Genomic DNA, 25,840 nt, shown 5'->3' on the forward strand with positions numbered 1-25,840 from the left:
TATATAAGCTATATAAAATAACTGTAACATTCAGGGAGTGTTAGATAATCAAACACACAGGCTTGACACAATTAAAGATGGACCCCATCGATCCACTGTCGATAATTAAGGTAATTAAGGTTTTAGGTATTCAAAAACCATACTTGAAAACCAAACCAAAGTCAATGAGGATCTATAGGCTAAAAAGGATAGTCAAAGGGCTGGAGAGATGGCTCAGAGGTTAAGAGCACTGGCTGCTCTTCCAGAGGTACTGAGTTCAACTCCCAGCAACTCTATGGTGGCTCACAACCATCTACAATGAGATATGGTGTCCTCTTCTTTCCGGCATGTAGGGATACACAGAATAAACAAATCTTTTTTTGTTTTTTCGAGACAGGGTTTGTCTGGGTAGCCTTGGAGCCTGTCCTGGAACTCACGGGCTAAGGTCCTTATAAAACCCTTCTTCAGACCTTCTCTGCTAAGGCTGCCCATTTTCCCAAGTTGTACAACCCTTCCTCCGGTCTATCTCGTCTTTGGGCAATAGCTGTTTTCTTTAACAGCGTGTTTATATACATCCATACGCCGACTCTAACCTAAAAGCCTTTCTTCATCTCCCTCTCCCTGTCAACTGCCGAGATTTACAGCTTGCCTGCCCTGTTGCTCTTTCGCTGGAATAAAATGGTTCTCAAGTGTCCTTCTCAGTCTACTTTTCAATTCTTTTAGTGAGATTAAGAAGACACAAAAGGGAACTCTAACAGGGGAAAAGCAAGACTATATGGTGGTAAGATTTCCATATTCTGTGAGAGTAGGAAAAAATGCTAGCTCTAACAGTCTACAAAGAGTTCACAGGCATGCACTTGGTAGTTTTTACAACCACTAAAAGAAGACTAATCAGTGTGAAAAACTATCAGACTTGTGATTTCGCTTGGTGGTAGACTGTTTCCCTTAAATGCACAATGCACAAAGTCCTGGGCTTACCACCCAGCCAACATCACCACTGTCACCAACCCAAAAGAGACAGTGGGGGAGAGCGGAAATAACTATCCAATATGCACAATTTGGGATAAATTAAAGTGGAATACTACAAAATGTTCAAAGTCTAACAGGAGGCAGAAACAGGCCGACAGTGTAGCTTAGTACACTTAAAGCCCTGAGCTCAACTCAGCACCAAAACAAACTAAGCAACCACACAAAGCCGAGAGAGTAAAGAATCAAAGAACGAAAGAGAGGATGTAGCCAGATGTGGTGGGGCACACTTTTAATCCCATCATGCGAGAGGCACAGGGAGGTGGATCTCTGAGAGTGTGAGGTCAGCCTGGTCTCCCTAGTGAAGAACCAAGCCTGTGAAGGCTACCTAGAGAGACCCTGACATCATCCTCATCCACACCCATCTCCACCATCACAGTAACAACAACAAAGGCGAGATCTAAACCTAAACACATCAATAATTACGTAACTATAGATAATCTAAAAAAACTACAAACATGATTACACGGATCTGCTAAGTGAATGTAGAACCGGAAGAAGAAAACCAGTAAGAACTAGTCAAATGGAAGTGGGGTGGCTCTGGGCACTAGCCTTCAGAAAAGGACATTACTGCGGCTAAACGGTGACTCTGCATTATAAAGGAAGGAGCAATACCCCAACACTAGAATGATCCTAACTCTGTCTGCAGCTAGCCTACACATTTCAAACTCCACAGCAAAAATGGGCAGAAGAACTGGGAAGAGAACCCAGAAAATGAACAACTCCAAACCAGAGACTGACAGCGGGGCTGTTAGTAGCAGGCTGGGCAGCAGCCTGTCTCCCTGGCAACACACCAATATCAAGAAAGGAGTAAATATCACAACCACTCCTCCTTAGAGTTGGAAACAATATGCAAGAGCTCCCAGATGCCTGCCCCTCTTCAAAGCTGCAAGTGCCCTTCGAAAAGGCGGAGGCCCATCAAGGAAAAGCTGTCTCTTCCTGGCAAAGAATGCATATTTCGCAGACTTTTTTTTTCTTTTTAAAAATCTATTCTTACACGATTTGTTTTAAAGCCTATCAATGGCACACATCCGGATTAGCCCAGAAGCCCGATCTTTAATACCTACAGACCCTGACTGCTAAGCCTGCCTGAAGCAGAACTTTCTCTGTTCCCACAATCTCCCATCTAGGAACACTGGCCATATTACTCCAGTCTGCAGACTGCTCTGGGCATTCTCATGCTCTCTGAATGACTCTTCCTCCCCGCCCCGCGGCCCCGCCCACTCTGAGCCATCAAGTATGTGATCTCAGGTCTCCAGGGCTGAGCTTGTCTGCTTTCCTGACCTTACTTACTTCAGAAAGTATAGCTTGCTCTCGGGCTCTGATGAGTCCCCTCCTCCCAGCAGCTGCTGAGACCTCCACCTTGCTTGACCTGTCTATTTTCCCCTAACTCTTAGAAACTGTCTCTCTCGTGTCCTTCCGAGAGAGCCAGCTTCCTTCTTCCACAGTCTTTATACAGCAGAAAACGTGGCCCAGATTAAAGCTAAATCTTCCCTTCTCAAAGATCTGGATTAGAAGTGGGTCATACCACTTCAACTGATTTAATTAAGAAAAAACCCGTCATCGGTGTGCTCAGCTGCTTCGGTTTTAGTTCATCCCAGACGCAGTCAAGTTGACAAAAAAGAATTGTCATCACAACTCCACCCCTTGTCAGTCTGACAGACAATCACATCCCCTTACGTCATGCTTCATTTCCAAATGAAATCAGTAACCAGGTCATAATTATCCCTAACATGATATAACTATCCCTTGTACAACGGCAAACACTTTAGAAATCTAGAATAGGTAGCCATGTCCCTTGAGGGATATTTTTCTGTATCTCAAACTTAAATGATAGCCACTGATAGTCTCTTAACTGATGTTACATGATAAAGAAGTAGAGAAAAGAAAACACAAGTAACTGTACAAACACATTCTTAACAAAATACTCACGTCAATTATAATCCTCTTTCTAAAACCTGGTCACGTGGTCTTTTGCTGCGGTTTATAGTTCCCTTCCTTTACTACCCATTCTTTATTTCCTCCACTCTCGGCTGCTCTTGGCTCTTTTCCTGCAGAAACGACCCATAGTTTCACTCTTCAAGCGTCTGTGCCCACTGTCGCCCTGCCTGGATTAGGACGTTGGAGTTTCCCATTGACTATAATCACGGGACATGGTAGCGTCAAGAGATGACCTAAAGAATCCCCTGCATTCCAGACAGCATCTTTCTTAAAGTCATTGTGGAGAAGCAATCCAATTTCCCCTTGGTAATCCGGATCAATCCACCCCTCCGAATACCACTATTCCTTTCTTAGTCCGCTGGCCTGAAGGGCGTCAGAAGACCATTCCAGTTCAATGGGATGTTTGCTGTGGTTCCAGGCAGGAACACTCCCTCTTCTGGAAAGAAAACTTCTAGACCAGCAGAACTTAAGATCACGGAACAGGATGCATCCCCAGTGGACCACTAGGGATCATAGTGAGTGGATCTACTCCCCTTTCCATCCCTTGATTCCTGGACACGTGGATGCGGGCTATGGGAGAAACCGTACCATACACTGGACCTAGATCCGAAGCAGGTCGCACTTCTCGAGAACCCCGTCCCCTCTCTCTAGTCTGTGGCCATCTGATTGGTGCTGTCACTGTGTCTTCAATAAAACAGTAAAGGCCATGTTTTAACAGTGCAAGAAGGAGACCACCTGGAAGTCAGCGTCAAAGGCCTGAAATGAAAACTCCACCCCTCCTGCTGCCTTGATCCCTGACCTGTAGCCTCCAGAAGCTGAGGAGGTGAGTTCCCACTGATCTGTGGTATCTGTAGGACCATCCTCAACAAACACACGCAGAGAAGCACCCAGGTAGGATCCAGATGCCCCTGGGCTGTCAGGTAGAAAAGAACATGCAATCGTATCTTGATAGTTAGGAAAATGCATGCTCCATCCAGAAAAGACATGCTGCCATATACAGCACGCAACCACCTGCCCACGCGTGACCTGTAAGGCCCGGCGTTCCACTTGTCTAAGCTATAGGCGCTCTTGCCTCCTCGGGCCTTGAAGTCACCCAGGAACAGCACACGCTTCTGTGGTTTAGATGATTAAGCGGTACCGAGGGCACTCCGTTTCTTGGGCTGCATTCTATCGGCAGCAGAATTCAACGTTCACCTTTGCTTCCAAATCCTACACCTCCTGAGTTACAAAACGACCTTACATGTGGAATTGGACCTGATGTCTTAAAAGTCATCACTTCTTTTATGTTACAAACCTGTTCTAAATATCTTTTCAAGAGATTTTCAGCGTTCATCACCAAGTATCCACGGCCCGGGAGACACCTGCTCTGCCAGGCTAAATGGTAATTTCCATAGAGCAAGCTGCTACCATTCGATGAGAGGTCCAGTGCCATTTGAGTTTGGAGCCGCACACCGCGTGTGAACTGCTTCACTGCCTGATGAAGGGACCACAGGTGAGCATCAGAGGGCACCAGGCACCAGGGTATCATGGGTAGAAAGGAGGCTGAGTTTCTCAGTGTGCCCACAGAAAGTAAGTATTCATCAGGCTGGAGGTGTCACATGTTCTCACATGCCACTCCCATGGTGGGGTCATCCCAGCATCCTGATCATAGCCACTCCCATGGTGGGGTCATCCCAGCATCCTGATCATAGCCACTCCCCTGGTGGGGTCATCCCAGCATTCTGATAAGAGAAGCAGAATGATGCTCTCAGAGGTCCCCTGGGCATAGAGCGGCATAGTCACAGGCACACACACACACACACACACACACACACACACACACACACACACACTGATCCAAGCTAGATAATGTATGTCTGTTTAGGGCTGAGCAACTGGACTTGTGGGGTCAAGGCCAGAGTTAGCAGCCCAAACTGGCCCAGTCCAGCCGCTCTCCTTCACCCTGGCCCTTCTCGTGGATGCTGAAGCGAGGCAGGCCTGGCGGGTAAACACAAGCCAGGCCCTAACCTATGAAACGCACCCTCAGACAGTTCCGTTCAGCCCTGTCGCTGCATGCCATGCTCCATCACGTCAGTACCCAAGAAAACAATGAAGCGACTTTTGCAAAAACTTACCAGTTAACTACATTTTGAAACAAAGAACATTGAATAACTAAACTCATGTTTTTTTACCAAATGATGATGACTTGATCATTTTCCCTGTATCTGGGCAACCTGAGGCAGACAGCTGAGAACACAGACGCTCTTGTGTTTAGACAAGCTGTCCTTCAACAACTCCAGGCTCACGAAAGGACTACTGAGGTTCAGCCTCATGGCACAGACCTGTAGTGCAGGCTACGGAGGAGGCTGCAGCAGTAGAAGCAAGAGTTCAAGCCCTGTCTGGGCTATGGAGTCATTCCAAAGCCAGCCCGTGGGACTCAGCAAGACAGTCTCAAAAATTGAAAAACAAAAACTCCTGGGCTGAAACTGCACAAAAAGAGTGAAAATCAGAACAGCAAGACTGAGGTTCAACCTGTTTTCCGAGACAGCGCTAGGAGACTAGAGGAAACAGTGAGCCCAGATATATCCTCAGTCGGGACAGCAACCCCAGGAGAAAATCAAAGACATCATTTCTAAGGGTGGCCAGACAAGCATTGTAGACCATGTCAGGTCCTTCTGGCATTGGAGGGCACTGTACGGATGTGATGTACCTGTATATACGCAGGCAAAATGCTCATACACATAAAATGAAAATACATCTTTTAAAAAGGCTATCTGGGCTGGAGAGATGGCTCAGTGGTTAAGAGAACTGGCCGCTCCTCCAGAGGTCCTGAGTTCAATTCCCAGCAACCACACGGTGGCTCAATAGCATCTGTAATGAGATCTGGTGCCCTCTGACTTAAAGTCGTTCATGCAAATGAAGCACTCATAACTTTAAATAAATAAATAAAAAGGCTATCTATGCACGTATGTGGGTCTGAGTATGGGGACAGGCTATGAGACTAGACAGAGACCACAGGAAGGGGAAAGGGGAAGGGAAAAGAGGTGCAAATGAGGAAGTAGGGAGGCCAACAGGACACAGCAGACATGGAGTCAGAGAGAAAACTACCAGGAAGTCAGGCAGAGAGATGGGGGGGGGGCGGGGAGAAACGGAGAGGGAGATCAACAAATCAAATTAAGTTTGTACGCTCTGATGTAACCTGGTACTTCGTGAGACAGTTTACGAAACAAAACTAAGTAGTTTGCTTGCCTAACTATGGCACACGAGCGAAGAGAAACGATGACATTTCTGCCAAAAGAAACAAGGTATCAGCTGATTTTTCTTCCTCTTTTACGCGCAAACGACAGCCCTCCAGAAAGCAGAAATCCCAATGTTTCTGTACACCCTGCTCACAGGCATCAGAAATCTGTGCTACGTCTTTCCGAGCTGCTCCGTTTCCTCCCATGTGCTACAATGGCTAAACCCCACACTAAATCAACTAAGCAAGGGCCGCTGGCTGCCACTTTTATCACAGAGGTAACTGCTATGCTATGCTAAAGTGGGCAAGATGCTTCTACCTAAAGACTATCCATGCAAGTGTGGAGGCACACGTCTTTAACCCAGCACTCAGGAAGCAGAGGCAGGCAGATCTCTCTGAGTTCAACTTCCAGGCCAGCCAGCGCTATAAGAAGTCTCAAAACAATAAACGGAAAGCAAACGAGCAAACAAAGGAATTGGAAAAATGGCTCTGTGGCTCAGAGCACTTGCTGCCCTTGCAGAGGACCCACCCAGGTTCAGTTTCCAGCACCCACACAAGAACTCATGATGACTACAACTTCAGACTCAGAGGATCTAACGCCCTCCTCTGGTCTCAGAAGGCATGGCACGCAAACACACATACACACAAACACGCACGCACGCAGAGCAAGCACACATGCATGCACGTGCACACACGCGCACAGACAACGCTCATATACATAAGACAAAACAAACACGCCTTTAAAAAGCCAAACAACATACCCTAGCCCAGCTCTGCAAAAGGAGGAATTCCCTTTTAGAACACAAAAGTTCCACATTTCAAAAGCAGCAACTCCAAACAAGCTCAAAAGAACAGTTTCAACAACAACAACTCAATCTTCCAGGGTACCCATCCTCAGCTGGCAGCCCCTCCAGCCCCTCCCACGACCCAGTGGTCTCTATGCCACCTGGTACTCCTGCCCCATGCTCATGCCTGGGCACGAAGCAGTCTGGGTCACTCCAGATGGCCATTCTTCCTTTTATGTTAACTGCGGAATGCATCGTTCTCATCGCTTCCCTCTCCGGCCTGTATCTTCAATAGCTTTCTCTGCCACAGGCGTGCTGCCCAATCCATGTCCTATGGGATTCCGGCATGCTCACCACAGCAACAAATACAAATCTCTTGTCTATTTCTTTCATTCATTCATTCATTCATTCATTCATTCATTGTGTGTGTGTGTGTGTGTGTGTGTGTGTGTGAAAGAGAGGGGGGGGAGGGAGGGAGGAGATGTGGAAATCAGAAAACAAGAGACAGAGTGAGACAGACAAACAGACAGACAGACAGAGAGGGAGGAATGTGGAAATCAGAAAACAGCTTTCCAGAGTGCATTCTCAGTCCCCTTTGTTGAAGCTGTCTCTGCATTGCTGTGCTAACAGGGCTCACGGGAGTCCAGCTGAGTCTCCTGCCTCCACCTCTACCTCGCCTCCCATCTGCAAGGAGGATTGACTTGCTCACACCTAGCCCTGCTCCACATCCGGCTTTTGACACAGTCCCAGGGAACTCACCAGGCTTACAGAGCGAGCACTTTTACCTACGGAGCCATCTCCCGAGCCCTGCCTCTGTCTACTTTATAGACAAAAAGGACTGTTTATGAAAAGAGAAAAAGCCAGGCGGTGGTGGCACACATCTTTAATCCCAGCACTTGGGAGGCAGAGGTAGGCCAGATCTCTGTGAGTTCAAGTCCATCCTGGTCTTCAAAGATCCAGAACAGTCAAGGCTACAAAGAGAAACCCTGTCTTGAAAAACCAAAAAAGCAGGGGTGGGAGGACAGGGGAGGGATGGGGGGACGGGATGGGGGGTACACGACACGGGACGGGGGGGCATATATTCTATAGGATAGAGTTAATTCTCTTGTAACAAACAGTCCAGGGTCATCTTTGGCTCCTCCACTGGTATCCTTTTTGTCCTGCCATAGTGGGGTTCCAAAGCTGTGTCTCTACAGTTCCCATTGTGCCCAGTGATCTCAGAAAGAAAACACTAGCGAAACTCCAGCGCTGACCAATTTGACAGATGCCTGGATCATTGGCACAAGTCTCCCTGTCGGGGCCTGGTCTTTCCTCCACAGTGTGAGATTCCCAGACACTGCATGAACTACTCACTACGGAATGTTTCCTTCTGATTGTGACATCCCTTTATCTATAACACAGCACACGGAAGAGACAAAAGAAGAAAATACATCCAGCTCATCTTATTCTAACACGTGGACCGTTCCTCCCACGGTTGTCTCTGATGCTTAGGAGGACAGCCACACCACAGACAGGGAGCTGCCGGGGTCCAGAATAGACTGCTGGGTAGTCTTCAGTGAAAGAAACCGAAGCAGAGCCTTGAGGCACCAAGCAGACAGCTCCAGCCACCGGGCGAGCAACTCCTGCACCAGCGTGGGTTCCCAAGGCTCCCTTTCACCCGCGGACCATCTCCATAACCTGCCTGTGGCAGCCTGGGCACTCACGCTCAGACACAAGGACAGTGCAGCTGCTCCCTCAGAAGGGCAGAGGTACACTCGTGCCCCTGGAACCTCCTGGAGAGCTAACAAATTACCCCCGGGTGCTCATCACTGCGGCTGGAAGTTATGACTTCCCCAGCTCTCTGCTTCTCGGAAGGAAAGGAACTGCCTGTTGCTGCCACCACTAACAGCCTGTGTGTATCCGCAAGCTCCTGAAGGACAGCTAAGGATTCCATCCTACACACGATCAATACTCCCTGGTCCCCGCCTCCCTTGCTATCCTCACAGTTCCTATGAAGCAGCAAGCAAAACTCCAGGTTTTGAGACAGAGCAACTATTTGATTCGGGTCCTGGTTAACTTTCTGTCAACTCGACACAAGCTGGAGTCATCTGGAAAGAGGAACCTTAATTGAGAAGACGCCTCCATCAGACTGCCTGGAGGCAAGTCTGCCAGGCATTTTCTGAATTAATGACCGGTGTGGAAGGGTACATCCCCATGACTGGGTACCACGCCTGGGCAGGTGGTCCTGAATGGTAGTGGACCTCTGTGAATTCAAGGCCAGCCTAGACTACAGAGTGAGTTCCAGGACAGCCAGGGTTACGTCTGTCTCAAAACTAAAAGAAAAGAAGGTACGCTGAGCAAGCCATGGGGAGCAAGCATTCCTCTCTGGCTTTTGCTTCAGTTCCCGCTTCCATATTCCTTCCTACCTTGAGTTCTTGCCCTGACTGCCCCCAATGATAGAATGTAACAGGAGATGAAAGTCAAATTACCGTTCTCTTCCTCCCAAATTGCTTTTGCTTATGAAGGTCAGCGTACGACTAGAAAACAAACCAAAGAACTCATCTCCCTCAGGGGTCACACCACCTGTAGACGATCTTTCCTCTCGTCCCGTCCTTCCTCTTACCCAGAAGAGCTGAGTCTTATCAGACAGCCTAGCCTCTTAAGTCCTCAGCCAGCCTCTTTTCCCTAGGCACGGCCACAAGGAATCTCGGTCCTCCACGGTCCTGGGTGAGCACTCCCCCAGGGTCCCCTGAGATCATCAATAACCTGTCTGTGGCCCACTAAGAGGATCTGGCACACCCGCCTACTCCACACCCTATTCCCAAATCTCTACCAAGGTTCCTGCCCTCACACTGGCTGGGTTGAAAATGTCTATCAGCCCCATCGTCTTCACCTTATAGGCAGTGAGATATTCCACAGACCGCCCAGAGCACAGAGGCCTGTATCCTTAGGTGTCAACGGTAGCTCACAAGGGACCGTCCCGGAGATGGCACTCTACGGCTGCCACTGTGCACCTCGCTCGCCTCAACAAGAGGACAGAGGAAGGGACCCAGAGGAAGAGGGCTTTGCTGTGTTGTTGTGGTGGTTTAGGTCAATCATAATCCTAACCGCCCAGCTGGCTCCCCACAGCCTTCAGAATAACCGTGTCCAGATATTTAGCCATCTACCAGGACAAATGCGGAGAGGACCTCCTACACAAAGCTCATGAAGTCACCGTCGCCATACCTGCACACAGAGGACTCCTAAGAAAGAGAACGCCTGCGGGGAAAGCCTCAGCTGTGGCCTGTATTTTCAGGCCGTTTGTGACCCAGCATAGGAAGGATTCTGACGTCATGTGATTCGGAGCAGAAGGTGAATCCAGGTTAGGGGTACCCTCACGGCCAAGGCAGACACAGATCAGAGGCACGCTTACGGCTTAGTAAGAGGAACAGCGTTTGATGGAAGAAAACACCCACAATGTGCCCGACAAGCGGCTAACACAGAGAACACAAGGGACTCAAGCAATGTGACAACAGAAAAAGCAAAGAATCCCATTCTCAAATAGACACAGGACATTTCAAAAAAGACAAATGGGCATCTCTCAAAAGATGCGACGCTAATTACTTCCCGAATCATCAGGGAAATATGAACCAGAACCACAATGAGGGAATCTCCTCTTCCTGATGGGAATGACCATTATTAGAAAAAGTGCTGGTGCCGGGCGGTGGTGGTGCACGCCTTTAATCCCAGCACTCGGGAGGCAGAGGCAGGCGGATCTCTGTGAGTTAGAGACCAGCCTGGTCTACAGAGCTAGTTCCAGGACAGGCTCCAAAACCACAGAGAAACCCTGTCTCAAAAAACCAAAAAAAAAAAAAAAAAATGCTGGTGAGGATGAGAGATGGGAGCATCAGGAGATGGAGTGAGCTGGTACAGTCGCTATGGGAAAGTACAGAGGTTCCAAAAAAAAAAAAAAAACTAAAAATAGGTCTACCGTAAGACCCAACAATTCCAATACTTGGTCTTTATCCAAGGAATTAAAACTACTTTGTCAAAAAAAAAAAAAAAAAAAAAGGCAGCTAAACTCCTGCTCACAATAAGGGCCCTTTAATTTGCTTATAATTTGCATTTCTCTTAGATTTCTCTTAGGCTCTGACTGAGCGCACTCCTATACAGCAGCCAGTTTTTGCTTCTCTTCCCCCACCCCGCCACCCCCTTCACGTCCAGCAGGCATGGGTTGCTTCTTCTTTGCTTTGAACCTTCTTCACCAATTCCTGAAGTCATTCGCTAGACTTCCGCGTCGACAGACCAGCTGCGAGCGTGTTTCCAGTCCAGCTCTGCGCGCTTCCATTTCACTTACTTGTTGGAAACCTGTCTTCTCTTGTGTTTCCTCGAAGGGGTAGGAGCGGCAGGAGACTGAAGTGAGCAGCCACTGCGAGGTCCTAAGTTTCAGCACGCCAGACTTGTCGGTCTTTCACTCTCGAGTTTCCTCTTTTACTTCTAAATTCACCAAGGAGCTGCCAGCCCCAGCCCCGGGAAAGAAGTAGTTTCTAATAGTCCAGGACTCAACAAACTGCTGATGTCACTACCAGAAGCCAAAAATAAAATAAAAAATAAAATTAAAAAAAAAAAACCCTCATGAGAGACAGTGTTGGAAGCCAATGAGTAATCCCACAGAATTAATGATGTAGAAATAGTATTTGTTCTGCATAAAGTTCAATAAACGGATGATGAGAATTTTCTAGGCAACTTTTCAATAAACGATGCTGGCCAAACTGGATAGCCACCTGCAGCAGAACGAGATCACGTCCTTGCCGTCACTCTGTACGAAAGCAGTTCAAACCGGATCACAAACCTTAATTTATAAACCAGGCATGGTGGCAGGACTTTAATCTCAGCACCTGAGAGGCAGAGGCGGGAGGATCTCTGTGAGCGGGGCAGTCAGGGTAAAGAGAAAGAGAAACTCTGACTGGGGGTGGGGTGTGTGTGTGTGTGTGTGTGTGTGTGTGTGTGAGAGAGAGAGAGAGAGAGAGAGAGAGAAGGGGTAAGGGGTGGGGGAGTGGGAGATGGGTGTGGAATGGATGGAGGACCCACTGATGACAAAACAAAACCAGAACTATAAAATGCTTCAGCGTAAAAAGTATAGCTCTAAGATTAACAAGTTTTTTTTTTTTTTTTTTTTTTTTGGTTTTTCGAGACAGGGTTTCTCTGTGGCTTTGGAGCCTGTCCTGGAACTAGCGCTGTAGACCAGGCTGGTCTCGAACTCACAGAGATTCGCCTGCCTCTGCCTCCCAAGTGCTGGGATTAAAGGTGTGCGCCACCACCGCCCAGCCAACAAGTGGTTTTGACAACAAATTAAAATGAGTTTTGTACACAAATAAAGATAAGAATAAACACATAACCTATGGAACAGGTGAAAATCTTTGATAGCTACATGTCACTATTATCTAGAATGTATATTTACATATTATTTAGAATATATATATATATATATATGTTGTCTTAAGATGCTTTCTATCTCTGTGATACACACCATGATCAACATACCTTGGGGACAAAAGAGTTTAAATAAGCTCACACTTCCAAGTACGGATCCACCACTGATAGAGGTCAAGGCAGGAGTCACGGAAGGCAGGAACCTGAAGACACCAACTGAAGCAAGACCATGGGAATTCTGCGTAATGGCTTGCTCTCTGTGGCTTACTCAGCCACCGTATTCTTCTATGGCACAGAATGGCCAGAGATGGCCCCTCAGTGGACTGGGCCTTCATCAGTCAACAGTCAAGAAAACGTCCCACAGACCGATACAGTGGAGGCAACTCTTCAACCAAGACTCCCTCTTCCCATACATGTTCAAGCATGATAGTCAACTCTTCAACCAAGACTCCCTCTTCCCATACATGTTCAAGCATGACGGTCAAGTCAGCAAAAACGAACTAGCACAATTGTAAAAATTAAACACACACAGAAATCCTACCTACTAATAAATGGACACATAAAATGAATATAGCTCTCAAAAGAAGTACAAATGATCAATAAATATTTTTAAAAGAACTTAGCATCTTTGGTCATCAGAAGAATGCAAATTAAAGCTACTTTGAAACTCCATCTCATCCCAGTCAGAATGGCTACCCTCAAAGGGAAACAAAAATGAGGGGTCCCCAGGATGACTCTGGATAAAAGCAAGGTGCTTCTGCAGAAAACCCAAATTCAGTTCTCAACATTCACGTCCGACAACTCACAACAAGCTGTAACTCCAATTCCGGGGGATGCAACACACTCTTCTGGCCTCTGTAGTAGGCATCTACACTCCGGTGCACATACCATAATTAAAAATAGACCAAACTTTAAAATACGGTAATAAATGCCACTGACTGAGGACACAGGGGAAGGACCCTTATTTACAACAGGTGGGGGGGGGGTGACCTGATATATAGCCACTGCTCTACTCCATACTCTACAAGAGATACTTGCACATCCATGTTGATTGCAATTCTTTCCACAGCATCCAGGGAATGGAATGAGCCCAGATGCTATCCATTGACAGAGTAGAAGACAGTAAAAACATGGTAGAGACAATGGAATTTTATTCAATCATAAAGAAAAACAAAATTGTAAAAAAATTTCCAGGAAAATGGAGCTGCAAATGCCTTGCTTGTCTTTTAAGGATTTCATACGATGTCTCTTTTACATTAGCCTCCAACCCTCCCCCCAAGTTCCACCCTCAACTTCTCGCCCCCCCCCTTCTTATTTTAATAACCCACTGACTCCAACTTGAGCTGCCCACAAATTCCTGGGTATGGGGTCATCTATTGGAGCATGGTCAACAGAGCAGGAACCACAACCTTAAAGCAAAAGGACTGTCCCTCTAGAAGCCACCAACTGTCCATAACTCTTCTGTTAGGGGTTGGGGCTTAGGAATCCCTCTCACCCTGTGTTAGAATGTTGACTCGCTTGTTCTTTTTTTTTTTTTTTTAAATATTTTATATATTTATTTATTATATATACAACATTCTACTTCCATGTATGCCTGCAGGCCAGAAGAGGGCGCCAGACCTCATTACAGATGGTTGTGAGCTACCATGTGGTTGCTGGGAATTGAACTCAGGTCCTCTGGAACAACAGTCAACTCTCTTAACCACTGAGCCATCTCTCCAGCCCGACTGGCCTGTTCTTATCCAGGCCTTGTGCAGGAAACCACAGCTGCTGTGGACAACTGCAAAGCCTGATATTAAGTTAGGCGACCCAGGCTCGGAAAGAGAAATACCACATGATCTCTCCCAGTGGATAGCCTAGCTTCTAAAGATTATATGTGTGTGTTTAAATGAGAAGCCAGAAAACTAGAAGGGGGCCCATGAGATGAAACACAAGAAATGAAGGGGAGTCGGGTGTGGTGATGCACGCCTTTAACCCCATCCCTCAGGAGGCAGGGGCAGGCAGATCTCTGAGTTTGAGGCCAGTCTGATCTACTGAGTGAGTTTAAGGACGGCCAGGCATACATAGAGAAACCCTGTCTCAAGAAACAAACAAAACAAAAAGTGAAGGAGGGGACGCTGAGAGCAACAGAACACATGAGATAAGAAAGGGGAAGAGGGGGTAACTGGGGAGGAGGGGTGCAGCAAGAAGAGGGGGGAAGGGAAGTGGGGAAAGGAAGCTACGACTTCTTATAGCCGCGGCGCCTGTTTCTGGGGAAGGGAAGTTAGGAGTGTCACTTCTTCCAGGACGAGCAACTCAGCTGCCCCCACAAAAAAAAAAGAACACTGATCCTATCTCTGTGGGAGGTGGCTGCTCTCTAAAACACAAGTCACTGAAGCACAACTAAAAACCCCTAAAAGACAGAAATGGGGTTTCAACTTGAAAGTCAGAAAAGCAAAACTGCCGGCCACTGGTTCTTGCCTCTACCTCAATCCGAAATGGCAATCCTGCCTCAAGGAATCTCAGAATGAGACTGAGAGCTGTCTCCTCCCGTTTTACAATCCTCTCTATTTCTGGGATTAAAGGTGTGCACCACTACTGCCTGGTTTCTATGGCAATTAGTGTGGCTACTGGGATTAAAGGTGTATGTCATTGCTGCCTGGTCTGTAAGGCTGGCCAGTGTGGCTGTTTTCTGAGCCTCAGGTAAGCTTGATTTACTAAAATACAAATGAAATGCCACTATAAGTCACCCCTGTGATAGCTATCTAGGGAGGTCACAGTCAAAGGCAAATTCTAGTCTGGACTTATCTATGATGATATATTTAAAGAAAATAAATTTTAAGGTCAGTAAAGCAGGCTACCCTAATTTACACAGGTCTTGTCCAATGAGCCAGAGGTCTCAAGACAAAAGAACGCTGACACCCCCAAGAAAGAGGCAGTTGTGTTTCCAAATGGTCTTTGGTCTCAGACCGCATTATCAGCTCTTCCCTGAGGCACCAGCCAGCCTGTTTGCCTGCTCCAGAAGGCAGAATTTGGACTTGCAACTCCTTAAGATGGTTCTCACTGTCTCTGTCTGCCCGCCCCCACCCACACATACCCACACACATATAACCTATCTGTTCTGTTTTTCAGGAGAATCCCTGCTAAAACACTGACTACCACCCCCACTTGTGTGATCAGAGCAAACAGCAAAAGACAAAATCCTCTGAGTCTGGTGTGTGGGACAGAAACAAGGATGAATGTCGACAGCCTCTGAGATTCTCGTGTCCAAACATGCTCACAGTCAGCAATCTCCGAAGGCAGGGACCCCAGTGAGCCAAGAGAAGCGGCTTTGTACAGCTCCCCGCTTTCGTAGAGACCGGTGCATGCGTGGTTTGTTGCTGATGACAAACAATGCTTTAAAACGGATGCGCCTAGGCTGGGTGGTAGTTTAGTGGGGCAGGAGCACCAAGTACGGCCCTGGGTTTGTGATTCTGTGTCAGGACGGAAAGGTTACGTCAGGGGCACACAGGAAGGGAGCCCTCCCTCCAGAGTCTAGACTGCCAGCACAATGGGCAGAATTTGCTGTGAAGGTTGTCAAAACAGAGACACTACCTCCTTTACACAGCAACGAACCAGGCTTACGACCTGAATGTCTATCACCCTGGGCAAGCGTTCTAGATTCATTTCCGTTGCATCCTTTCCACGGCCAAGAGTAGAGGCAGAAGAAACGCACGGACCCTTGCTTGCTCTCGGCCAGCTTTCTTTATACTGTTCCCCGCCTAGGGAATGGTGCCACCCACAATAGGCCTTCCCCCATCAGCTCACAACCAAGACAGTCCTGCACAGGTATGACCCAGCTTGAGCTAGACAACCTTTCGCTGAGCTGCCCTTCTCAGGGGATTCCGGGAGTCAAGCTGCCAAGCTAATCAGCACAGGAGGGCCTCACTCCCGTCCTGGGCATTTCAGTGCAGATATCCCAACCCCTACATCACTGTGATCTAGAGTTTTACCAATCAACTACCATCATGCCAGCTGCACAGAAGGAGCCACACTGCGATGTCATTTGAATCCCTTAGTGAGCTTTTAAAGACAATAACTTCTGATGTCACCAAAGTCCTATACATGGCTACTGGAAGGACAATTAAGCATGCCTTTCTCTCTCTCTCTTTCATTTTTTATGATTTATTTAATTTTATTTTATGTGCATTGGTGTAAAGGTGTCAGATCTCCTGGAACAGGAGTTACAGACAGTTGTGAGCTGCCATGTAGGTGCTGGGAATTGAACTTGGGTCCTCTGGAAGAGCAGTCTTAACCACTGAGCCATCTCTCCAGCCCCCTATTTTTATTTTTACGAGACAGGGTTTCACTGTAGCTTTGGAGTCTGTCCTGGAACTAGCTCTTGTAGACAAGGCTGGCCTCGAACTCACAGAGATCCGCCTGCCTCTGCCTCCCAAGTGCTGGGAAGAAAGGCGTGTGCCACCACCACCCAGCTCCATGCCTCTATCTCTTTCTTAGCTCTTGTACTGAATATCCAAGTTAAAATTTTCTTTTAATAAATTACAGCCTCTGGTTCATACTGGCCAGGCTTGATATTTTGGCAAGGTGAGTCAAGATCCTCAGAATATTAGAGACTTCCTCAGGCTGCCAAGGACAGTGTGGAGTTGTGCCCTGTGTCCCCACTGACAATCCTTCAGATCAATTCTGCCTTCCCAGAGTGGCTCCAAGGAGACATCGATATTCATGCCAACTGTCCTAGGCAGAACAAGGACTCACATTCAGAAATGGAACCCACTGCTTTCTGAATATCGGTTTTTCTTCTCTGTGGGGCAAAAATCCCTCCATGAGCTTGGGAAATGACAAGGAGAGAGCTTGGCAAGTTCGGCCAGGAGAGCACTTGAGATGCGAATACAAATCACAGGCGTTGGGAGCTCAAGTTCAGTGTCCACCCTTTCTGCCTCCACAGCCTGGAGTGGAGAAGCAACCCTAATCTAGGTGGCTGGGGACCAACTAGGAAGATGAATGAGTTTCTGCTATGCTCACCATCCCGGCCCCTGCCACCTGCTCAGAAGCAGAAGCACAGTCTGCGGTCTTCGGGACCACAGGCAGAGAGAAGCCTTTGGTGACCAAAATACCAACGCTGTGTTTTAATGTTCTGGAAGCCTTATAAAACCAGGCAACACCTGTGCGACAAGGCTCCTTGTAGCCATCAGTTCTCCAGATAAAGAGAACAAACAGCAAAACGCTGAACTAAATCACAGTATGCACCCAGTTTGCATTACGTGGGATGCTCAAATTGAAAGGCAGAGATATACACAATGTCTGAACACCCAAAACACAACAAAACAAAACAAAATCCACAGGAGCCAACCACACACAGCCCACGAGAAACGTGTTTTAAGTTTAAAGACACAAAGGAAAGAAAATGAAAGAACTGGAAACGTGCATGGTGGAGTAAGCTTTTAACCTGAGCGCTCGGAAGGCGGAAGCAAGTGGGATCTCTACGGAGTCAAGGCCAGCTTGGTCTACATAGCAGGTGCCAAGCCTGCCAGGGACACACAGAGAGACCCTGCCACAAAAACAGCAAAGGCACAACAAGCAAAGCCAAGCCAAGAAAGTATGGAAGTAGCTGTCACCCGGATATACAGAAAAAGAGGCTTGAGGACAAAATAAATAAATAAATAAATAAAAGTTTCCGAAAGAAACACAGCCATACGCGGTGGCACTTGCTGGTCACCCCATCATTCAGAAGGCTGCGGCAAGGGAGTGGTTATGGGATTGAGGCCACAGCATGCACCTTACAACACTGTCCACAATGCAGCTGCAGAAAACACTGTTAAGAGTTAGTTATTAAAGAATTCAACAAAGCTGCAGGATGTAAAACACGACCAAAAAAAATAGCATGCAGATAGTGACTACGGAACTATCTGGCTTGTAAGGCACAAGCCAATCTAATAAATCTGCTTTTATGAGGTTATCTAGACGAACAGAGTCCTAATATGCCTCTCTAGCCATTGCTTGCTAAGTGAAACACATCAAAAACCATGACTTGGACAGACACCCAGTGAGAGGGACTGGGAGGACAGCCCGAGAGAAGGAACGGCAGGCTGCTGTGACAGATTCCACAGATGCCTGAGGGACCGACACTTGGAGGGCAGTATTTTCTACCCTTTTTTAAATAGTTTTTAAACTTGCAGGCTTAAGAATCTGACGGTCTGGCTTTTCGTGTGGTTTTGGAACTCCTATTTCATCTGACAGTTCTTCATCTGCGAAGCATAAATAATACCTACTACACCTATTTCGGGGGACTGTGAGAATAATTAAATGTGAACTGCTGAGAAGTCAGCAAACTACAGGACGCCTCCTTTTATGTAAAGAACTTTACAGGCAGACAGCCGTACCCACTCACTGCCCCTGCTGCTCGGGATGCTACAGCACAGTAAACAAGATCCCTAACTATTCACGACTTGCACCTCTGCAGGAAAAAAGCAATAATGCCCCAAACAGGAAGCAGTAAGAAAGTGAGCAAAATAATTGTCATTCTGTGGTGGTTTGAGCAGGTACGGCCCCACAGGCTTCTCTACTGGGATGCCCTGTCATCTGGAAGTAGCAGTATTTGAGGATCAGAAGGTGACTCTCAACCTTCCTAATGCTAAGACCTTTAATACAGTTCCTCGTGTTATGGTGACCCCCCCAACCATAAAACTATCTTCATTGCTACTTCATAGCTGGAATCTTGCTACTGTTATGAATCATGATGTAAATATCTGATATTTCTGATGGTCTTAGGCAACCCCTGTAAAAGGGTCATTCAAAAACCAAAGGGGTAGAGAGACCCACAGGTTGAGAACCACTGGACTGGAAGGATTAGGAGGCGTGGCCTTCTTGGAGGAAGTGCTTCACTAGGGTTGGGCTTAGAGGTTTCAAAAGCCCACGCCAGACCCAATCTCTCTGCCTGGGAATCAGGATGTAGTTCTCGGATACTGCTCCAGAGCCATGTTCCTGCCCTGATGATAACGGACCAAACTTCTGGAAATGTAAGCCAGACCCCAATTAAATTCTTCCTAGAGTCGCCTCTGCCATGGTGTCTCTTCACAGCGACACACCAGTGATTAAGATGCTTTCTAAATGAGAAATGTGAGCCTGTACACAGGATAGAGACAGAAGAAGCAACTGCAGTGGAGATAATTTATTTTTTAATAGTGATGATGATGCAAACCTTTTTTTTAAAAGATTATTTATTTATTAAATTTACAGTGTTCTGCCTGCATGTATGCTTGCCCACCAGAGGAGGGCGCCAGATTTCATTATAGTTGGTTGGGAGCTACCAAGCTGTTGCTGGGAATCGAACTCAGAACCTTTGGAAGAGCAGCAGTGCTCTCAACCGCGGAGCCATCTCTCGAGCCCAGGATAAACGTTAAAATACTGGGAAGTGGTGGTGCACACCTTTAATCCCAGCACTTGGGCGGCAGAGGAAGGCGGATCTCTGTTGAGCTTGAGGTCAGCCTGGTCTATGAATTAAGTTCCAGGAGTACACAGGCCAACACTACACAGAGAAACCCTGTCTGGAAAACAACAACAACAACAACAATAAAAAATAGATAAATAAATAAATAAATAAAGACTCAAAAAACAAAAAACCCACAGTGTGAGGGGCTGGAGAGCTGTCTCCGTGATTAAGAGCACTGGCCACTCTTCCTTCCAGAGGACCCAGGCTCAATTCCCAGCATCCACACAGCAGCTCATATTTGTGGAAACTCCTGTCCTAGGGGATCCAATTCCCTCTTCTGGCACCAGGTACATACATGGTATACAGACATTCATGTTGGCAAAATACCCATACATATAAAAATAAATAACTTTAAAAGGCAACATCACTGAGAGAAGACATAGAAGACCGATCAAACCCATTATAACACATCCACACTAAAGAAAAGTCAGTGGGGCCGGGCGATGGTGGCGCACGCCTTTAATCCCAGCACTCGGGAGGCAGAGGCAGGCGGATCTCTGTGAGTTCGAGACCAGCCTGGTCTAGAGCTAGTTCCAGGACAGGCTCCAAAGCCACAGAGAAACCCTGTCTCGAAAAACAAAAAAACAAAACAAACAAAAAGAAAGAAAGAAAGAAAGAAAGAAAGAAAGAAAAGAAAGAAAAGAAAAGTCAGTGACCATGGCACTCCTAGTACCCTGTCATGTAATTAATATCCATACCTATTTCCATTCGTGCAATTACACGTGATGCAATTGTGTAGATACACACTAGAACACATCAATGCCATGCAACAACACACGACTATATTATACAGTCAATAGAAGGTTCGGTTGGACTCTTGGTATAGAGCAACATTTAAGGATCGCCAAGACCGTCAAACAAATGAGCACAATTAAGGGAAAATGTGTAACACATGAAATATGATCTATGTTTTTAAAAAGTCCCATTTAAACAAATAAAGCTAAAGACATAGCAGAATGCCGCTTTCAGAACACATACAGTTCTATACGATCTAAAAATACCATTGGGGTGGAGTTTGTAAATTTCCTCACCTTTAAAAAACTACTATTTCAGGCTAGGTTGTACCTTATCTCTGTGATCTCAGAGGCTGGGGTGGAGGCAGAGTGGTGCACACACCTCCAATCCCAGCATTCAGGGGGCGGAGGCAGGAGAATCAGGAGTTCAAGCCCCACGTGGACTTCATGACCCCTTCCTCTACCTACACACAAAAAGGCTAAGGTAGAAAGGACCATGAGTTCGAAGCTGACTGGGCCACATAATAAAACCCTTTCTCAAATGGAGGAGGGGGCTGGAGAAATGTGGAGAAATGACTCCTAAGTTAAGAGCTCTCCAAGAGGACATGGGTTCAGTTCCTAGCCCCCACAGGGCAGCTCCTAATAGTCTGTAACTCCCGTTCCAAGAGATCCAACGCCCTCTTTTGGCCTCCACAGGCTCCTCTATGAACGCAGGGCACACAAACCCATGCAGCCAGCAACAAATGCGCACAAGTCAAATATGTAAATAGAGCTTTCTTTCTTTCTTTTTTTTGGATTTTTTTCGAGACAGGGTTTCTCTGTAGTTTTTGGTGCCTGTCCTGGAACTAGCTCTTGTAGACCAGGCTGGTCTCGAACTCACAGAGATCTGCCTGCCTCTGCCTCCCCGAGTGCTGGGATTAAAGGCGTGCGCCACCACCGCCCTGCTAAATAGAGCTTTCTTTAAAAGATGAAATAGAGATCGCATTTTAGTCTTTCCTCCAGATTGTATCCAGAACTACATTTTTTTTTTGACTTTTAAAGAAGCACTTGTTTATTATTTGTGTATGGGGAGGTGAGTACGGGTACAAACCACCGCGTCAGAGGACAACTTGCAGGATTTGTTCCTCTCTTTCCACCATGGGTTGTGTGTGACTCAGGCGAGCAGCGAGCCTCCACGTCCACCCAGCCATTTCGCCTTCCCAAGGCTCTACCTTCCAAAGCACAGACTTCACTTCTTTTAGACAGATTTGGTAGGTTTTCTGTAACACAGTATTCCATACGCTATCGTGCGTTTTTACTTAATGGTGTTCAGTTGATAAAAGACCATGGGGGGGCCTTAAATGTAGCAACTCCCCCCATTCCTCCATACTTTTTAATGATAGCACAGTATCATCTCAGATGCAGACTCAAAGAGGAAGACAGCACGTTCTGGAGAAAGCAAGGCAGAACTATGAAAAGATCCCTGGGGGCAATAGTTGATGGTAGGGAAAGGCTAACTACAAGGAGCGCAGTAAGGAAACGTGTGAGGTGACAGGAACTAGTTTTACATCCTAGTTACAGGAACAGCCAACACTCCAAAGCATGGATTTTACTATACATAAAGTTAAAAACACACTTAGGTGCCAGGGAGACGCGCAGCCGATAACCATCCGCCACACAAATGCACAGGGAGTTCAGATCTCCAGAACACAGGTAAACGCCAATGGGCACAGCAACCTCCCTGGAGCCCCAGTGCTTAGATGGTGGAGCAGGGGATCTCCAGAGCAAGCTGGCTATCGAAACTAGTTCAATCAGTGAACGCTGGGTTCAGTAGAGAGACCTTGTGTCAAAGAATAAGGTCGAAAACAATAAAAGGAAACTCCAAATCAGTCTTGAGCCTCTACACGCTCATGCAAACACATTCACACACCTGTGCAGCCACGTACGAGAACACACATATCACACATACACACATGCAATGCTTAACAAAAAACTTAAATACACCCTCAAATACACAAATCCCTAGTGGATGTACTTTCTTAGAGGGGACTTTTCAACTGCACCATTTTGCCAATGTTCCTGCTCTTAGGGGAAGAAGGCAACAGAGAATCCCACAACAACCCTACTGAATTCTTCTTACGATACACGCCTGCAGCGGCTTACATTTATTTAAAAACTGGGTTAGCTCTTTCAGGCTCTGGGCCTGTAGATCCAGGCTTTTGATTAAGAACCACTAGCATCCTCGGGACCAGGGAAGTGCAGGTATTCGCCCGTTCCACCAGTTTGGTGTGTTTCGACTTCCAACCAATTGAACTTGGCTAGGGTCTAGGAGCAAATTCCTCAAGTTGGCAAGCACTGATCTCAGGTTACCGTACCCGAATATCACTGCTGCTTCCAACGAGAATCACTTAAGCAATCCTAGCAGACAACCGCGGGCAAAGTCACCGGGCTCGCCTTGTACAGTCCCACGTAGCTAACTCGGTGGATGATGCCCTGATGCTTCCCTCTGCCTACCCCCAGCCCTTAAACCCCAACTGCAAATCTCTTCCCTTTTTCTCAAACTCACAAAACGTTGCGAATTAAGCAGACGCATGAGGCTTAAAGTATAAAATTCGGTATGAACGTGCCGCGGCGCACCACAGCTCCTCAAAATCCAGTTTCCTTTAACAAAGCCCAAAATGCCCTTCTCTCCAAGAATAGGAGAACGATTGCCCGGGACTACAATCTCCTTCATTTCCTCTGAGGGCAAGAACCATGGTGGACTCGGGTTTGTTTTCCCACTTTAGTACAACATTAGCGATCCGTCGGCTTCTTACTTTTCAACGGTAAAACACCGAACATTAACGCTGCCTTCTTCCTCTTTGGAGCTAAGCCTCGTGCCGGAAGCGCGAGGTCTGGGATCCCAGGATCCAGGGGTGAGTCCGGGCGGGGGCTCGGGGGTTCGGGATTTGGGGGGCTGAGCCTGCGGAGTTGCGCACCGCCAGGGGAATGGGCAATCAGCACTGGGGAGCCCGCGGCCCGGGGATTCTGGAATGTGACTCCGGGGAGAGAGAGAGCGAGCCCTGGAGACGCCGAGCTGGGCCGGGACTCCTCAGCTCGGGAGCCGGCGTGCAGTGACCCGGAGACTCCGGAGCCCAGGAGGCAATCCCCGAGGCTGCACCGAAGGCTCCTGCAGGCTCGCCCCACTGGGTTGGGAGGGAAGTGGGGACCCCGCGGCCCGTCGACCGCTCTTACCTGGTCTGCGCCGCCTTCGCTCGTCCAGGGCGGGCCCGGGGAGCTCTCCTACCCCCAATGAGTCACTGGGGCGGGTCGGGAATGCACCAGGAAACACCCGGCCTCCTCCCCTTCCTCCGGGGCGGTGCTCCGCGGCTCGGCCTCTTCCTCCCGGCGCTCCTCCCTTCGCCCGCTGGCCGCTTTGGGTCCCGAGCCTCCGGTTCGGCTCTTTCGGCCCGGGTCGGTACCCCCCGCCTCCCGAGCCTCCCGGGTCGGAGCCCCGCCTGCCGCTCAGCTCACCGCTGCAAAGGAAGCCGGGATTTGCGGGGTGGGCTCCACCCGTCGAGCGGGTGGGTTGATCTCCAGGCTGGGAGGGCTCCATCCTGCCAGGCTCACCAGCCTCAGAGTTATCCTTGATTTAGGGGAACCTCTGCTCAGGCTAAGGCCGGATGAGGAAAAGAATTCCACTCTATGAAGAGTCAGAATTGGGAATTCTACTAAACGTACATTTTAAAAGAAAGGTTCGTTCATTTTTATATGTACGAATGTTTGGCTTGCCTGTATGTTTGTTCACTGCGTGAGTGCCTGGTGCCGGCCAAGGTCTGAAGAGAGTGTTGAATCCCTCTGGGACTGAAATTAGGGATGGGTGCGAGCCTGTGAGCCGATACGTGGCTTCTGCGAGTCGAGCCTCGGTTTTCTGCAAGAACAACCGTGTTTAATTTTACTATAACTCGACCTCCGTGCTGGTGAGAAGCTTCAGTAAATGTCTTCCATCCCAAGCCCCCCAGTTTGCCACTGTCTCCGGTTGGACTTCAGAAGAGACACAGGACGTACAAACATGACATTGAAGGGGCACATGCATGCATAAAATGGTGGGAACAAGGCTGGGGGAGTATGTCCATGCTACTTGACCCAGGTGAAAAATAACCCACCCTGGCCCCTCAAGTAACAGTGCTGCCATTGCATCTGCCCTCCTGGGCACTGACAAACTTACAAGTTCAGACACTGGATATAGCTGGCAAAAGAAAACCTGGACTTGAACTTGTCCGTCCCCCACCAAAAAAGTTAAGGGACAGGTTAAGCAACATACATCACAATGCTGAACTTAGCAGAATAATCGCTCCGAACTTTCTACCCTTCTTCACTCCCGACGACCCTCCTCCATACTGTCAAACCCCAATGGCAGGTTCTGCTGTAACCCAGGCTAGCCTTGAACTCGTGATCTTCCTGCTACAGTCCTCCAGTGCCGAAATGACAGGCGTGCACCACCAAGCCCAACCCCCACACCATCTTTTTCCCCTCAGCTTAAAAGAAATAAATCTTTATTACGTAACTTTTAATATCAGAATAAAATTCATGTAATTCTATTTATCGCAAATACATATCAGTGCTTTGACCGCCTTAGGTGAACAGCCCTTTATTGTAAAATGTGTGGGTGTTAAACGTAGTTAAATGTGTAATTCTTAGAACTTCTCCATATATACATAACATAATAAAATTAACAAAAACCAAACTATAATGATAATACAAATGTAATATGTTGATTCCTTGACTTATTATAGTGTATAGTGCAACAAAATACAAAACACAGTCTTGATGACTATCCTCCACTTCTATAGGACTGTAACCTAGAGATTAGGTTTCAATCCTGGTATTTAACTATTAAACTATTCTAAAAGCACATTCTATCATAATGCCATCAAGGCAACTTTTTATATTGCAAAAAAAAAATTTGTAAACTTTACTTGTTTTGTTTGGCACTTTTTCTTTCTTTTCTCTTTTTCCTTTTTTGATTTTTTTGAGAGAGGGTTTCTCAGCAGCTGTGGAACCTGTACTGAAACTCACTCTGTAGACCAGGCTAGCCTTGAACTCACAGAGATCCTCCTGCCTTTGCCTCCCAAGTGCTGGGATCAAAGGTGTGCACCACCACCGCCCAGCCATTTGTAAACTTTTATATGAACTGGAACTCTTCAAGTGGAAACAAATTAAAATTTATCTATTTACTGTTGAATACACATGAGATTTCAATTTTTGTCATGCCGAGAAAAAAAAAAAAGATCTTTTGTTGGGAAAACGGTGCTTCAAAGAATAGCTAGTAGGAAACCCA

The 25,840-nt window shown here is 47.3% G+C and overlaps 1 protein-coding gene across 1 annotated transcript in view; it reads right to left on the reverse strand.

The window, feature by feature from the left end:
* The window catches only part of Cyfip1 (cytoplasmic FMR1 interacting protein 1), a 76,609-nt gene extending 52,490 nt beyond the window's left edge, over positions 1 to 24,119 (reverse strand). The window contains 1 exon segment of the mRNA XM_050140430.1: positions 23,755 to 24,119. The gene's annotated coding sequence lies outside the window, so the exon portion shown is untranslated.
* Between the last annotated feature and the right edge of the window lie 1,721 nt (positions 24,120 to 25,840).

The sequence above is a fragment of the Alexandromys fortis genome, unplaced genomic scaffold (genome assembly GCF_014885135.2).
Source record: "Alexandromys fortis isolate MF-2015 unplaced genomic scaffold, M_Fortis_MF-2015_v1.1 scaffold_39, whole genome shotgun sequence".
In the NCBI taxonomy this organism is placed as follows: Eukaryota; Metazoa; Chordata; class Mammalia; order Rodentia; family Cricetidae; genus Alexandromys; species Alexandromys fortis.